The sequence below is a fragment of the Lygodium microphyllum genome, chromosome 8 (assembly GCF_053477565.2).
Source record: "Lygodium microphyllum isolate KBCC chromosome 8, Lygodium_microphyllum_v1.1.10, whole genome shotgun sequence".
NCBI lineage: Eukaryota > Viridiplantae > Streptophyta > Polypodiopsida > Schizaeales > Lygodiaceae > Lygodium > Lygodium microphyllum.
The window spans coordinates 29,348,127-29,359,775 of NC_141142.1; positions in this window are offsets into that span (position 1 = coordinate 29,348,127).

The following is an 11,649-nucleotide window of genomic DNA, read 5'->3' on the forward strand; positions in this document are numbered from 1 at the left end:
AATAGTATTGTGTGACTATGAAAAGAAGTGGATACATTATAGTTGAATATTATTTGTCCCTAGTCTTGTTAGAATACAAGAATTTATGTTTCATGTGCTATGCCATAATAAGAATATAACTAGCCTATGTGTTAAAGGTAAAGGTGCAGTGTGCCTAGTCAACCCATGTATTCACTACACGGATAGTACCCATTGAGGTACTGCACACCTGTACACTATATAGGTGGCATGTACCTATCCTTTATTCTTTCAATGTGACTAATAGAATAAGGGAGGCTAGTCACACATTGTGACTGTTGGAGTTCCTACATCTTATGTCTCTCTTTCTTGCTCTCTTGCTCCATCCTCCATGGCTCACACCTTCGTTGCTTCTGCTTGCTCATGCTCTCACCCACGATTCTCCCTTCAACTAGTATTAGAGCCCTTGATCAAGGGGCTTCCCTAGCTTGACTTCAATTTGGATTTGAAAAGCTTTAGCACTTCACTTGGTAGCTATGGCTTCAACTCAAAGAGGTAAACATTGGTGCTCCTCTTCTTCCCAGCCTTCTTGCACTTGTGTTAGGCTTCCTTAGGCTTGTTTGAGCACTTCAGAGTACCCCTAGAGCTTCAAGGTGTTCATCATTGGCAGTAGCAACCAAGATAGCAACTAGTGTGATTGCGCGTGCATCCTTGCTACCCATTCTTGATTAGATTTGGCATCTTCTCCAGCTCTTGTGACTTGCAAGCTACCTTGGCAATCATCCAGAAGCTCCCCAACATTGGCATTATGATTGTTGGACATAATTTGGGCTCCTAATTGTTATTATCTACTATATATAATATTAGACATGCTGTACACTAGTCTACGTATGGTTTTCCTTTAGCACTTGAAGGTTTTTGTCTATGATTCTAATCATGCCTATTGGTGCCCAGATGCTTATCTAATGCTTGGGAGTCTCTTGTGGATTGAATTGAGCTCAAATTTTCCATTTTTAATAGATTTTTACTATTTTTGTACTTGTGGAAGCATAGATGAGCTTTATTATACATCTGTGATGCTTCTAATGCTTGGCCTTGATGCCCCCTGATAGAAATGCTTGGGAATGCTATTGACTTGGTTTGAGCTTGCATAGCTTAGCTTATGCAATCATTTTCTCTTATAATATAGTGGGGAGCAAGCACTTGTTTGTAAGTTAATGCCTACTATTCTTGGATGTCTTTCAGATACTTCATTTGATGTATTGATATATGGCATTAGTGGTATACACTGGGATTATGCTATTGAAAACTTTTGAGCTTTGATTTTGAGCTTGGTTATATATATTGGAGCATTGGCCTTATGGTTTGGGTGCTTCAATGATTCTACTTATGGGCTTGAGGAATGGCTATATGTATTGCTCTCGAATGTATGGTCTTGATGCATCTTCACTTCCTAATGCTTATGTACTTCATGTATTGAACTCGATTTTTTGCCTATCATTTGTTTTTTTACTTCAGTGGGAGCTACTTGACATTTGGATCTTCGCATTGAGCCTTGGACTTCTACAATTGAGCTTGAACTTTCTTTATTGAGTTAGTGGAATTTTCATCTAATGCATATGCTATCAGGATGCTACTTGGATCCAGTTACTTGCTTAGGGGCTGATTTAATTATTGCTTTGGAACTGGCATCTATCTCTATTAGTATGCTGTCAGTTATGTATCCACCCATTGGGCTATGTATTGAGATTTGTTACCCTTGCTCAATTATTTGTGCATTTGGTTGTTCTCTTAAGTTATTCTTGAGATACATGCATGACGTTTATGCCCATTGGATGTATCTCTCTCTAACACATTGAGTGTCATAATTCTCAGTACCCAATTACATGCTCAATTACTACTAGTTGCTCGTACATATCCTGTTTATTGAAGGATATACCTCACAATCGGAGCTTGGACAAGGAGACTCTGAAGGTCATGGTGACACTTGAAATAAATATGGGAAGTAGAACAACAAAATTCTTGAAACAATCAAAATGCACAAGGTTAAAGAGGATCAAGATCTTTTAGAGGCAAGGGGAGATAACCTAGAGGCAAAGGTGGTTTTTGGCAATCTAATGATTAATCAAATAGAGATAAAGATTGTTATTATTATGGTAGGTATAGAAATATATCAAAAGATTGTCATGAAAAGGTGTCAAGATTGTGGGAGAGAAGGAAGGAGTCTCACTTGTAGCTTTCTTGCTTGCACAATGGGGGAATACACACAAAGGTGGAGGCTCAAAACAGTTTTCCTCTTCTTAGTTGTGTAAGCCAAAAGAACTCAAGTACAAGGAAATAGAAGAACCCTATATATGGGTCTCAAACCAAACTCAACTAACTAAGGTGGCATACTAAATGAGCCATGAACTAGAGTAGATAAGGATAGCTATCATGTAGCTATTATTCATGGGCAGTGTACCAACCGCATCTGCAACTGACAAGTCGGTGACATAAATGCACAACGGTCACCCTGGCATATCATGAGTGGAGCTCGATATCTCAACACTCCCCCTCGAGCTCAATCCCAATTCCTGCACACCAAGCAGGTCTCTGAACTTGCGTAGCTTCTCTGCGCCCAATGCCTTCGTAAATATGTTAGCTACCTGATCCTCTGTGCTAACATAAACTAGATCAATAAGACCTAGTAAAACCCTCTCCCGCACATAGTGATAATGCACCTCAATGTGCTTTGTTCTAGCATGATAGACTGGGTTATTTGCCAAGTGTATACTACTCATGTTGTCACAATAAATGACAACTGGCCCATCTGTAGGCTGATGCATATCATAAAGTAGCTTATGCAACCAAGCTACCTCACATGCAGCCATTGCTGCACCCCTATACTCAGCCTCTGTGCTCTACAAGGCAACTGTAGGCTGTTTCTTGATGCTCCAAGTAACTGCAGCACTCCCAAAAGAGAACGCATATCCACTGGTAGATCGTCTATCAGAAATACTACCAGCCCAATCAGCATCATTGTATCCATGCAACTGTATCTGAAACCCAGTCTCATAAAATAATCCATACTGCAATGTGGACTTCACATATCTGAGTATGCGTCTAGCCGCATCTAAATGTGGTTTCCTTGGAGCCTGCATAAATTGACTTACCAATCCAACAGCATAGCTCAAATCTGGCCTGGTAATAGTCATATAAATCAAACTTCCTACTATGCGTCTGTACATAGTAGGGTCTTCGAGAAGCTCACCTGCATCTGCGCTCAACTTCACATTCTGCTCCAAAGGAACTGAAATAGGCTTACAGCATGTCATTCCATATTTGGACAGCATGTCCAATCCATACTGCCTCTACAAGAGCTGTATCCCACTTGGTGATCTAATCACCTCAATGCCCAAGAAATAACGCAGCTCTCCCAAATCCTTCATCTCAAACTTCTGCTTCAATAGCATTTTCACATGAAGGATATCTTCATCACTGTCACCTGTCATAATCAAATCATCAACATAAATGACTAGCATAATACCTTTCTCTGTTTTTCTCACATAAAGTGAGAAATCTGCCTTGGAAATCTGAAAGCCAATAGTGACAAGATACTGTCCTATCTTGTCAGACCATGCTCTAGGTGCTTGCTTCAAGCCATACAAGGCTTTCTTCAACTTGCAAACAAACTCAGGATGGACAGCATACACATAACCTGGTGGCTGCTCCATATATACCTCTTCTTGCAAATCACCATGCAAGAAGGCATTCTTTACATTCATCTGATGTAAAGACCATTCCTTTGATGCAGCCATAGCAATGACTACTCTTACGGTTGCCATCCTTGCAACCGGATTGAATGTTTCTTCATAATGAATGCCATATGTTTCTTCATAATGTATCTGTTCACATAACCATCTGCATTGTGCTTCACCTTATAAACCCACTTACAGCCAATTACATTCTTACCTTTAGGCAAAGGTACCAATTCCCATGTAGCATTTGCTTCCAAGGCATCCATTTCTTCATGCATGGCTTTCTCCCATTTTTCGTTTCCCATGGCTTGCTCAAAAGAAGTGGGTTCTGGTTCCTGTATCACTTTGACCATATATGCATAGTGAATGGCTGTAAATCCATCATATTTCAGCCTATCCATAGGATACCTAGCTCTCGTAGACCTGCGCAAAGTAGGTTCACTCCCAGATGCACTCAAAACATCCCTGGTCTTTCGTACTCCAGGTGTAACAATAGAAGGAATACCCAACTCATCATCAATGCTCTATTCTGAGCCACTGGATTCACCATCCACATAAGAGTGACCTGCATTCACATCAAACATGGGCTGATCAACCTTCTCTTTTCCTTTTCGTGATACCTGCATACCACTATCTACATTGCTTTGAGAAGATTCTCATGATCTCAATCTGCCTGTCCATGGCGAAGAATGTGAACCACTGCTAGAGGACGCTCCAGGTCCACTAATATTTTGTGATTGCTGCTGTGAATTCTGTGCAGCATTACCATTTTGTGCATCTACATCATCAATCACATTTACTAGTTTATACCAGCTACTCATCTCATCAAAAATAACATCTCTGCTCACTGTAAACTTACAAGTAGAAGGGTTATAGCATCTATACCGTTTTTGCTGCAGAGAGTAACAATAAAGATGCACTTCTCAGCTTTTGGATCCAACTTGGATCTCAACTCATCTGGCACATGTACATAGGCAATGCAACTAAAAATTTTTAAATGAGAAATATCTGGTTTCCTACCAGTATACCTCTCCTCTAGAGTCATCCCATATATTGCTGCAGTGGGAGTCCTGTTCATTATGTAGACTGCTGTAGCAACTGCCTCAGCCCAAGAAAAATCTGGCAGGTCTTTTTCATTGAGCATGGCACGAGATACCTCTCCAATATGCCTGTTTTTCCTTTCTGCAATTCCATTTTGTTGTGGGGTATGACTGCATGAATATTGCTGCTTTATGCCATGCTCCTGCAAGAACCTTGCAAACTCATTTGAGAGGTACTCTCCCCCTCCATCTGACCTTAGGCATTTTATTTGCAGGCCTATTTCTTTTTCAACCATAGCTTTAAGAGTTTTGAAATGCCCAAAAACTTCACTTTTCTTTTTCATAAAATACACCCAACCTTTTTTGCTATAGTCATCAATAAAAGTGACAAAATAATGACAGCCTCCAAGAGATGCAGCTTTAGTAGTCCACACATTAGAGTGGATTAATTCCAATGGCTTCTCACTCTCTTGAACATGTCTAGAAAATGGTTTCCTTGCCTGTTTTCCAAATTGGTAGGCTTCACATACCTTATGCATTTCTGCAACCTTGAATTTAGGCAATCCTGCAACAATATTTTGGGCCTGCATTGATTTAAGTCACTGTACATTAACATGACCAATGCGTTTATGCCAGATATCAATATCTGCAACTACATCGGTCCCATGTGCAAACATTGCTGCACTCAATTCAGGCATGTCTGCATCCAATGTAAACATTCTGCCCTTCTTCTTTCCTTTTGCTATCAAGCGACCTTTATTTTTCATATCCTCAACAAAGCATCCATGAGGATTAAATCTGACCTGCAAGCCCTGCTCAACCATTTGACCAACAGAAACCAGATTCTTGGTGATATTTGGGACATGAAATACATCAGATAGGTATTTCTTTTTCCCATCCTGCATAGACAAAGGAATTTTTCCAATCTGCACAATAGGATGTGCAGTATCATCACCAGTCTCCACAAATCCTGGTTTTTCCATTTTCCTTGCATCCTCCATCCATTCTGCATGACCTGTCATGTGGTTTGATGCACCTGAGTCAACATACCACACATCGTTGCTTTCTTCTGCACTTGTCACAGAATTGTTCATGTGCTGCACCATAAACAAATGCTCATTTCTGTCATCACCCTGTCTACTAGAAGATGCATAATTCCCTTGTTGCAATTTTCCATTCATGATGTCATTCTACTTTTTATAGCAGTCTTTAGCCATATGACCCATTTTACCACAGTAGTAGCATTCAACATTGCTGTTTGCATTTTGGCCTCTTTGCCATCAACCACGACCTCTTTGGCTCCCCCTGCCTCTAGAGTTACCACGTCTTCCTCTATAGGACTGGTTTTCTTGAGTTTGCTGCATATTCTGATTTCTGCCACGGCCTCCAAATCGGCCTCCTCTACCTCTGCCTCTACCTCTTCCAGCATTTGAGTAGAAGACAGCTTCTTTTGAAGTTCCTCCTGAAGAAGATGCACCACCATTTCTCTGCTCCTCAGAAATTAGAAGAGCAATCAACTCCTCAAAATCAGGAAATCTTTCACAGACGGAAATGGATGTTCGGAACTGTGCATAATCCTTTCCTAGACCATTCAAGGTCACAGAAACTAAATCATCATCTTCCACTCGCGACCCAATGGAAGCAAGTGCATCTGCAATCTTCTTCACCTTCATGTGGTAGTCATTGATGCTCATATTTTCTCTTTGCACATTATGCAACTCTTGCTTGAGCTGCATTTTCGTAGCTTGCGTATTTGTGCTATACATTTTTGACAAAGTATCCCATGCCTCCTTTGGCGTACTTGCATCCTGAATATGCACAATCATAGAGTCTGAAATACTGATAGACAGCTAGTACATAACTTTCCTGGCTCTCTCATGTCATGCTTTGAATGCCTGCATTTGCTGTTGATTGGGAACATCAGGAAGAACTGATTCTTCTTCATTTCCTGCAACAAATTCCCAATATCCTTTTCCCATAAGGAAATTCGTCATTCTAAACTTCCATGCTTGGAAGTTGTTCTTGTCAAGCTTTTCAGTTACAATCTGTGAAAGAGAATCAGACGCCATTACAGAATACTGCAAAAAATTCTATCACTGCAGAGAACACAGCTTCAGCCTCACAAGGGCAAATCTGCAAAACTGACGAAAGTTCTGCAAAACTGACGAAAGTAGTATTTAACCACACAGTCACTTCCTAGTGACGATTTTGCATCAACAAGCAACAAGGATGATTCTGTAACTCCCAATGTCTCTGCGCACAGGCATACGATACAATTTCTACAGTAACTTTTCACCGACCTATAGAACAGTGGTCACACAGCATAAAACTGGGCCTTTTCCTGAGTGCGTGCAGAAAACTTCCGCCTCCAAAACAGGCCCCGAAATGGCCTCAAATAAAAAAAACAGGGTCGCCAAGGGCTAATGCCCTTTCCCGCAGCATACACTACCCTCTTGCTTCACCGCAAAGGGCGTCTCAACCTGAGACAATGCACTCTTGCAATTTTCGGCTGTGCTACCCGCAGAGATCTGCTTCCAAAACAGAAAATGAAAGCAACACTGCTCCTCTTACCAGAACACCGCGAGCTTGGCTTGCTTTCTTGAGCTCCTTACCACGAACAAGGCTCTGAGACCATGTCAAGATTGTGGGAGAGAAGGAAGGAGTCTCACTTGTAGCTTTCTTGCTTGCACAATGGGGGAATACACACAAAGGTGGAGGCTGAAAACAGTTTTCCTCTTCTTAGTTGTGTAAGCCAAAAGAACTCAAGTACAAGGAAATAGAAGAGCCCTATATATGGGTCTCAAACCAAACTCAACTAACTAAGGTGGCATACTAACTGAGCCACGAACTAGAGTAGATAAGGATAGCTATCATGTAGCTATTATTCATGGGCAGTGTACCAACCGCATCTGCAATTGACAAGTCGGTGACATAAATGCACAACGGTCACCCTGGCATATCACGAGTGGAGCTCGATATCTCAACAAAAGGCACATTGGCATGAAAGCGAAGGACATACAACATGGTAACTATGCATCCTCCAGTAATGCTTCTGATGATCAGTTAGATAGGTTGTCTGCCATGAAACATGTATCAAAGAATATGTCTAAGAAAGTCAAGGGTGATGAAAAGTGGTACATTGACTCATGTGCCTCAAATCATATGGCCCCATGTGGAGAGTGATTTGATGAGATGACTATAGGCTCTCATGGCTATGCATGTACATGTGATGATATGCACATGACATCAAGTATACAAATGTTGTACCATTAGTCATGCATGATGGAAAGAAAAAGAGTCTCTATGATTTTTTACATGTATTGTCCATCACTAAAAATTTGCTATCTATTGTGATCAGAATATATGCAGGTCAGATTCAATAGAGATGGTTGTTTTATTGAAGAATATGGGAATGGTTGAAAGCTGATTGCAAAAGGTAAACAGGATGGCAATATGTTTACCTTTGATCTTACTATTCTTGAACTAAAGGTAGCCATGTTCGCTCATGACAGTGGAGCCTTTAGAGATATGAAAATATGGTAGAAGTGCACTAGACATATTAACATACAACAGTGGAAAAGCATGCAGCAAAAGGAGATTATACTTGGTTTGCCAAGATTCAAGTATATGGATCTAGGACATGTACGTTCCACTTGTTAGGTTGGAAAGCAAGTGAGATTTTTGTTTGTTAGACATGTCAAGAATAGCACTAGACCATTGCGGTTGGTGCATTTAGATGTTTGAGGTCCAACACATAATGGATCATTGAGTGGTGCAAGATATTATGTCTCTTTTATTGATGATTTCAACATATATACTCGGCTATATATTTTTAAGAACAAGGATGAAGTGCTAAATGTTTTCAAAGTGATCAAAAACCATGCTGAAAGAGTTTGGGTGTTATATCTCATACTTGAGATCTGATGGAGGAGGTGAGTATGTCTCTCATGAATTTGATAAGTATCTGCCTAAGTATGGCATTAAGAGGCACCTTACATACATTTATACACCACAACAGAATGGTGTGGTAGAGAGGAAAAATAGAGTGCTTATGGAATCTACAAGTTCTATTTTGAATGATAAGAATTTGGTGAGGGTTGAAGTAGGTGTGACTAAAGTATATTTCTTGAATAGGACTCCTATAACTAATTATGCCATATGAGAAATTATGGACACAAATGGCATATTAGCCATCTAAAATTCTTTGGATGTATTGCTTATGTGCATGTGCTAGATGAGAAGAGGAAGAAGCTAGGTCCAAAGGCTGTTAAGTTTGCCTTTGTTACAAGGCAATCTGGATGGTGAATGGGTCACAAAGAGGTGAGTTTTAAAACACACATGTTCTATGCTCTTCAATGTCTACACTAACTTCTCTCTAGGTATATTCAAAGGCTTATATAAACAACACATTATGTGTGAATATTTCATGTAGTGTACATGATAAGATGGCATGGAAGTGGTACTCTTGATTTCTATACCTTGCTTAGGGTATCTAAATGCATGTCACTCTACACTTGTAAACCGCTTTCTTGTAAGAATCCATAGTCCTATTTTCTACAACTTGAGTTTCACTAAAGAAAAAATACAGTATAAAGTATGAACCTTTTGATTATTGAAACAAGGAGCTTGATAGGCAAGGTGGTTACACATATGAAAGGGAAATATAGTCTAATTGCTAAGGCAGTTGGGGATGATGACATTGGGCAAGGAAATTTGCCTCACCTCAATTTCTAACTACACAACCATTTTGTGGATCCTTTTGATAAATACTACTTCCGATTACAAACTTTTGCAAATTCAACACACACATGGAATAAAGAAAGATAGAAAGCAAAGATTCCTTGCAACTCAAAAAGGGGCAACCATTAATTACTATGGAGGTGAAAGGAGCTGTATTATTTTGTGAAGACAAATGAGTTTAGAACTTGATGAGGGGTTTTGAGAGGCAAAAAAAATTGTTTGGGGATGGTCACAAAGAGATGTGTTTTAAAATGCACTTTTTCTTCCACTTCTACACCAAGTTTATGGATGCCCAAACGTAGAGAGAAGAGAGGGCAAGTAGAGAGGCTTGTGAAACATGCCTAGCATCAGCCTTGAGCATTCCCTTGTCATTAAAATGAGCTACAAGAGTAAGAAAACATATACTCTAGATGAACATACTTGTTTGAGAGTAGGCCTCTAGCCATATGAAGCATGGAGCATAGTGTCCTTCTTACCTCTAAGAGACTCATCTTCCTTGTCCTCATCACTAGAAGATCCAATGGCATCTAGATTTGTGTAGATCACATAATTTTTCTTTTCCTTCTATGAAGGCCATGACTTGAGATGATGATGCTACTACAAATCAAAACCAATATCAATGGTTCTTGTTTGATGCTATTGCTAGTGTTGCTCATTGCCTATGAGGTTGGAATCACTTGCTAGAAACCTTGTCTTCCATTGCCACCATGAACACTGCCCCATAGTAGTGGCTCTAGCTACCCACCACCCGTGTGGTCTGCTTACATGCCACTTTGACTACAACCACCTACCTTCTTGTCTACCTTGTCAATAGGTTGCTTTCCCATTGGCTATGAGCTATCCATAGTGGTGACTACTCAATGGCCCTAGAGTTGCAGTTTGCTGCTTGTGGATAACCACCTTAACACAAGCACCACAATGCTATGTGCCATTATGATAAGCCTATCCACTGTCTCTACCTCTTCAACATTATGGATGACTCATCCTCCAGTAGCCCTTATGTTGCTATTTTTTAAAATGCCCATTCCAACAACATCAATCAAAACCATCGAGATTGGACAACATTTTCAAATATAGGGTTGATAGAGGCAATAGGCTTACCAATGATGGTGGTCTCAATGTCTTCTTGAGGAGCAAAAACTTGCACAACTCGAAGGGACTCCAAGCATATCAATTTTTTGTTGACCCTATTAATTGGATTCTTGACAATAGCCCCCGTTAGTGTGCGCTACACTTGAACTACAGGCCTCGACCTAGTTAGGCCTAGGTGCCCTTCTCATGTGGCCCTCCCAATGCTTAGGAAGCACATGAGTCATGTGAAGTATTATCCTCATATCATAAAGTCCTTGGACACACAATAGGTATTATCCTGAGCCTCCCCTCTTGTCTCTATAATGGGCACTCAACCATAATAGTCAATGGCCTACTTAGCCCATGATCACTTGGTATTTCTCATCCTGGTCATTAGAAGAGTTAGTGGTGTCTAGGTATATGTAGATTACAACAATTTATCATTTATTTTGCAAAGGCCAAGACTTGAGTTGCTATTATTGAAGTGAACCATGGTTGATAGAGGTAGTAGAGGCAGAGGGACAACTTTGACTGTCTATCTAGACACTAACTTGGAGGGATTTGGGAGAGGTGTGCTTGCAAGTATATCTCAAAGGAAGGGAAGAGAGCATGAAAGAATTGTAGAAGAGCCTAATAGACATAGACATAGAGAGAGAGAGAGAGAGAGAGAGAGAGAGAGAGAGAGAGAGGGGAGGGGGAGGGGGAGGGGGAGGGGGAGGGGGAGGGGGAGGGGGAGCGAGAGAGAGAGAGAGAGAGAGAGCGAGAGAGAGAGAGAGAGAGAGAGAGAGAGAGAGAGAGAGAGAGAGAGAGAGAGAGAGAGAGAGAGAGAGAGAGAGAGAGAGAGAGAGAGAGAGAGAGAGAGAGAGAGAGAGAGAGAGAGAGGGGGAGGGGGAGGGGGAGGGGGAGGGGGAGGGGGAGGGGGAGGGGGAGGGAGGGAGGGAGGGAGGGAGGGAGGGAGGGAGGGAGGGAGGGAGGGAGAGAGAGAGAGAGAGAGAGAGAGAGAGAGAGAGAGAGAGAGAGAGAGAGAGAGAGAGAGAGAGAGAGAGAGAGAGAGAGAGAGAGAGAGGGGGGGGGAGGGGGAGGGGGAGGGGGAGGGAGAGAGA